The sequence below is a fragment of the Heteronotia binoei genome, chromosome 10 (assembly GCF_032191835.1).
Source record: "Heteronotia binoei isolate CCM8104 ecotype False Entrance Well chromosome 10, APGP_CSIRO_Hbin_v1, whole genome shotgun sequence".
Classification (NCBI taxonomy): Eukaryota; Metazoa; Chordata; class Lepidosauria; order Squamata; family Gekkonidae; genus Heteronotia; species Heteronotia binoei.
In genome coordinates, this window is record NC_083232.1 from 34029201 (window position 1) to 34035200 (window position 6000).

The following is a 6000-nucleotide window of genomic DNA, read 5'->3' on the forward strand; positions in this document are numbered from 1 at the left end:
CACCCTCCGCAGTACTCGAGAAACCAGAGGGACCGGAGGAAACGCATACAAGAGACCTGGAGGCCATATGGCTGTCAAGGCATCTGTCTGTTCGGCTTCTGGATGGGAGAACCTTGTGAAGTACCTTGGTAGTTGCGAATTTGTGTTTGAAGCGAAAAGATCCACCTCTGGTAGACCCCAACGCTGGCATATGAGGTCGAATATGTCTGAGCTGAGGGCCCACTCGCCCTCGCAGATTTCCTGTCTGCTCAACCAATCTGCCTGTATGTTGTCCTGGCCTCTGATGTGTTCCGCCCTTAGAGAGGCCAGATATTTTTCTGCCCATGTCAGAATTCTTGATGCTTCCCGGTGCAACTGTGAAGACCTGGAGCCCCCCTGGTTGTTCAGATACGCCTTGGCTGCGATATTGTCCGTTCTGACAAGCACATGCTTCTGGAACAATTGGGTCCTGAATGCAACCAGGGCTAGACGTATGGCTCTGATTTCCAGCAGATTGATGGGAAGCAGACTCTCGGACTGAGACCACCTGCCTTGGACTGGCTTGTCCTGAAGAGAAGCTCCCCAGCCCCCCAGGCTGGCATCTGTGAATACCTCCAGGTATGAGGGAGGATGGAACAACTTGCCCTGGCGAAGATGAGACAAGTCCGTCCACCATCGCAAACTCCTCTTGACTGACAACGGAATTATCAGATTTATGGCCTTTCTCTCCATTATCTGAAGTTGAAATGGTCGTAGGAACAGTTGAAGAGGCCTGGAATGGAATCTGGCCCATTGAATCATGTCTATGGTCGATATCAAAAGTCCCATTAGTTTGGCAAGCAACATCAGAGGTGATGATTTGCTCTGGATGACCCTGGAAGCCAAATCCTTGATGGCCCTGGCCTTGGACAGAGGTAGAAATAGCGAATTGCAAGTGGAGTCGATCATTGCGCCTAGGTGTTCCAACCTCTGACTCGGCTGAAGTGAACTCTTTTCTTTGTTCACCAGGAATCCGTGAGACTGAAGACACTGAATGGCCAGAGTTGTCCCCCGAAGGGATTTCTCTTTGCTGTTGGATCTGACCAAGAGGTCGTCCAGATAGGGGTGAATGTGAATACCCTGCTTCCTCAGCTGGGCTATTGGGTGAATTAACATTTTGGAAAAAACTCTGGGCGCTGTTGACAGGCCAAAGGGTAAGGCCCTGTATTGGAAGTGCTGATTCAGTACCACGAACCTTAGAAAACGACGATGAGAAGGGTGGATAGGGATGTGGAGATAAGCTTCGGTCAGGTCTATGGAAGTGAGGTACTCCCCTGACAATAGAGAGTCCATAATGAATCTCAAGGTTTCCATTCTGAAGTGACGTACTTTGACATAGCGATTTAGAAACTTGAGATCCAAGATGGCCCTCCAGTCGCCATTCTTCTTGGGTATGGTGAAAAGGATGGAGTATACGCCTTTCCCCTTCTCCAACCCTGGGACTAGTTCGACTGCTCGAATGTCGATAAGATGCTGAATTGCTTTTGAGGTGATGAGACGTTTGTGCTTCTGCTTGGGGGAAGGTGATCTGACAAATCTGTCTGGTGGAATGCGGTGAAACTCTATTGAATACCCCTCTTTTACAATTTCTAAAGACCATTGGTCTGCCTGAGAGGCCTCCCAGGCTTCTGCAAAGTGGAGTAGTCGAGCTCCCACCGGTACGTGACCGTAGTCATGCCTGCTTGGACTTGCCCTCTCTGTCAGGCTTGTCCATTTTGGAGAAGTTATTACGATTGAATTTGGAGCCGAATGAGCCTCTTTTGAAGGAATTCTTTGGTGTTTCCCAATTAAACTTCTTTGATTCAGAACGATATCTGGCCAAGGAATGTTGGGTCCGAAAGGACTGGGGGCCCCTCTTTTCATTCCTCCGAATGGATTTGGGCATGGCCTTCTTTTTATCCCTAGTCTCTACTAGGATCTTGTCCAAAGCGTCCCCGAAGAGACGATCCCCTTGAAAGGGATAAGCTGCCACTGTGGACTTAGAGAGGAAGTCAGCTTGCCAAGCCCTAAGCCACAGGAGGCGTCTAGCCACAGTAGCGGAAGCCATTGTTTTAGAGGCAAAGGTCAGTATATCTAAGGTTGTGTCAGCTGTGAATGACGCTGCCTTAAGGATGCGTGAGGCGCCCTCTAACATGCGTCTGTTGTCCTCTGGTAACATCTGGAGTAACTTACGTACCCAAACAATGGACGCCCTGGAGACCAGGGAGGACGCGGAGGACGCCTTAACTATCATGGCCACAGATTCGTACAATCTCTTCAAGGTTGCCTCAGCTTTTTTGTCCAGGGGATCTCTAAGAGAACCCTGGCCGTCCTCTGAAACCAGTCCCGAAGACTGTAGAGCTGCTACTGGGCCGTCCACAGTTGGAGCTTGTAACAACTCATTGGTATAGGCAGGCAGTGCATATAACTTCTTTACTAAGTGAGGAAACTGCTTAAGGGAAGCTGGCTTTTCCCATTCTGCTCTAACCTGCTTTTCAAAGTATTCTGGAAAAGGGAAGACTTGTTCAGAAGCTTCCCCCCTGGGCAAGAACTCAGAATTACCACTGGTTCTTGACTTAAACTTCTTAGATTTAGCTACCTTGACTTCCTCATCAATAGGGCCCTCCTCAATTTCTAAGGCTGAAAGCGTTTTGGCTAGAAGAAACTGGTAATCTTCCTGATGGAAGAAACGACTAGCCTGTTCAGGAATTTTAACCTCCTCCTGTTCCTCCTCAGAGAAACATTCCCCCTCTTCCCTGTCTTCCTGGTCAGAGTCAGATGCCATAGTCTCGAGCTCTAAGGATTGGGAAGACTGCACTGGGGCCTTTCGCACTGCCTTAGTGGGCCAGGAGAAAGAGCGGGGAGGGTCTGCAGGAAAGGTTGATCCTTGAGGGAGAAGCCCCAGCCGGGCGCAAAAGGAGCCCATTTCCTCCTGCATAGCTCTTCTAATAAAAAGCATAGCCTCTGGGTTCAGAGGGTTGCCCATTTGTACATTACCCCCGTCCTGGAAGCCTTCGATGCGCGGTTGCAGGTAGTTCCGAGTCTCCGGAGTGCCTGCTCCTGGGGGTTGGAAGGTCTGAGAGCTACGCTCCGCACTTCCAAAATGGCCGCCGCTGCTTGCTGCCGCCCCGAGGGACGTAGCCTGGGCCTTCATTACGCGCCGTTTCTTGGCGCTGGCAGCTGGCTCGTCTGCGGCCGCGTCAGGAAGGGCGCGAACAAGCCGCAAAGGCAGGTCGGCTCCTTCGACGTGAGTCGGCGCTGCTAGAAGCGCGGCGCGCGACTCTCCCTCCTCGTCCGATAGGAAACCGTCCCTACTACAGGCCATTCTAAAACGACCCAGAACAAGTTTCCTCGGTAGTCTTTGATCAGCAAAGGCAGAAGGAAAAGGAGGGATAAGTAGATATGGAAAGGAAAGGATATGGAATGGAAATTGAGAAGAAGAAACAGAGAAAAAAGGCTGAGCCTAGCCTTGTGCTGCTGCTCCCTGTAGAGGCAGGAACAAAACTGAGGGCGGGGTTATTCCGAAGGCGCCAACAGGAAGTTGAAAAAAGTGTTCCTGCCTCCCTGAAGGAATAGTAGGAATAACCCACAGAGATGTCCGACAACCTCTGAGGGAGAACTCATGCCTGCCACAAATTTTGTTAGTCTTTAAGGTGCTCTTTTCTACTGCAACAAATGTACACAGTAACTTTAAATGAAGAATGGTAGGGGTGAAGGAGGGAAACAGCAAGGCATGCCTTTGGACACAATAACAAGCCAGATTCCATTTAATTTCCAGGGCCATTTAATGTACTGGGAATGTTCCTGATGGCCACTGGCAACCATGAGCAAGCAGAATCAAGCTGCAAAAGTTCTGCCAGCACTATGGGGGCTACTCAGCACTCAGACCTGGTGCCGGCACAGGAGGCGGCAACAAGTGAACCAACTCCCATTGCTAGGATGCCAGGTCCCAGCCGTGCATTCCTCCGCAGCACTGTCTTGTACCAGTGCAGGATCCGCTCCCCCTGGCTTGCTCTTGGGCCACGTTAACTCCCCGTCTGCTCCCATCTCAGCTTAACACTGGTTAAAAGTGACTGTGCAAAGCAGCCCTACCGATTGGAACCAAAAACCTGGCTAGGAGTGCAGACCGTGCTGCCTTTGTTAAATATGTGAATGTGTGTTATAGGCAAATAATTCCCAAACAACACGGCTTCCAGGTTTCAGATGGAGAACTGACATCATCTATGATGCAAATGTTGCCATACTGAAAACATCAACATCCGGATAAATGTTAACTCGGCGTGGGTGAGCCTTCTGCTCAGCAGCCTTATAAGCAGCCTGCAGTATAATCAGGCTGCACGATTTTTCCTCTTTCCCCGTCCTGCTCTCAAATGATCATTTCAAGGACTTACTTTTCTTGGGTGGAGGAACTTGGTGCATTATCCTCACAGAAGAACAAAACATTGCTTAAACAGCCTGGGCCCCAATTCACTTGGAGCCATATCTACTTAAAAAAAAAAAAACTCTTAAAAGTTTAGTTCTTTTTGGCTGATCGTATTTCCTTAATCGTTAAGTTCATTTTGCAGTTGTCACATAGGTTAAAAATCAATGCAAATTATTATGTTTTAAATCTATTTGAAGAAGCAGCAAGGAAAGGGAAAGATTTGAAATTTTCATATGTTAAGGAATAAATTTTTACATGCATTTTAAAGTACGTAATATGACTAAAAAATTGTTGTGTCTGGGCTTTTGTGCACACATGTGCTTCTGCAGAGGCTCACTGGAGTCAGGGACCAAGCTTGGGACTACGCAAACAATGGAAGGAGGATCTTAGTTCCTGAGCTCCCCTGACCAAGCACAGGTTCTCCGGCTAGTTCAAAGTGGCCTATTGCACACCAGCACAGGGAACCCGAGGTGTATATAGTTGGCCCCATTGGCCCTTAGTTCCTCAATTCAGTTTGTGCTCAGTATGCTGTAATCACTAATAAAGCGCTGTGATTCCCATGATCAGTGCCTCCTCGTAACAAAAATACTGCTGAGCTAAACTCTGATCTTACTTATTTATCCCCTATTATTTTGAATCGTGCATTCTCTCTATATATACAAAGAAGTCACACTAAAATTTTAGGATGGGATTCACACCTTTCTGCCTGCTTTTCTCCTACACAGTGCATCTACATTTGAAAGATTAGCAACTAAAATAGCCCTCTGCCTTCCCCCACCTTGTCACCTGACCCATAAGAAAGATTTGATTTCCACACATATCTGAAGAAATGAGCAATGAGTCATGAAGGCTCTTGCTGAAATAAATGTTGTTAGTCTTAAAGATTAAGCAGGGTCAACCCTGATTAGCATTTGGATGGGAGATCATGAAGGAAGTCCAGAGTCCCAACGCAGAGGCAGGCAATGGCAAGCCACCTCTGAATATCTCTTGCCTTGAAAATCCTACATAGGCTGTGACCAGAGCTGGCCCTGCCACAAGGCAAACTAGGCAATTGCCTAGGGTGCCAGCCTTCTGGGGGCACCAATCTGGGTGCCCCCACGTGACTCGGTGAATTTATCAGTGTGGGGGGGGGGTGCCAGAAGTTAGCCTTGCCCAGGGTGCCAGACAGTCTAGGGCCAGCTCTGGCTGTGATTTGGTGGCACTTTCCAGCACCAGGCAAGCTGAGGGGCAGAAAGGTTGTGTCCACTTTCCTTGTCCCCTGTATGCTATGGGGAGGTAGGAAGAACATCCTGTCCTCATTGCCCCAGGCAGCAGAGTGACCTCTGGCAGTGGCCTGCACTGGCACCCACCTTCCTCACTTCCTCCCACACCAAGACACCACTCATCCTCCTTGTCTCCACGTGTGGGGCTACTGCCAGCACTCACCCTCTTCGCCTCCCCTGCACCAAGAGAAGGTGAGAAGATGCTACATGTTCTCCTTTCCCCTTGTGGCCAGCACACACCTTCAATTTCTTGAATTGGACTTGGCAACCCTATGCCTGTGGCCAACCAACTTCTAGGTTCAGGGACACTTCCCTGAG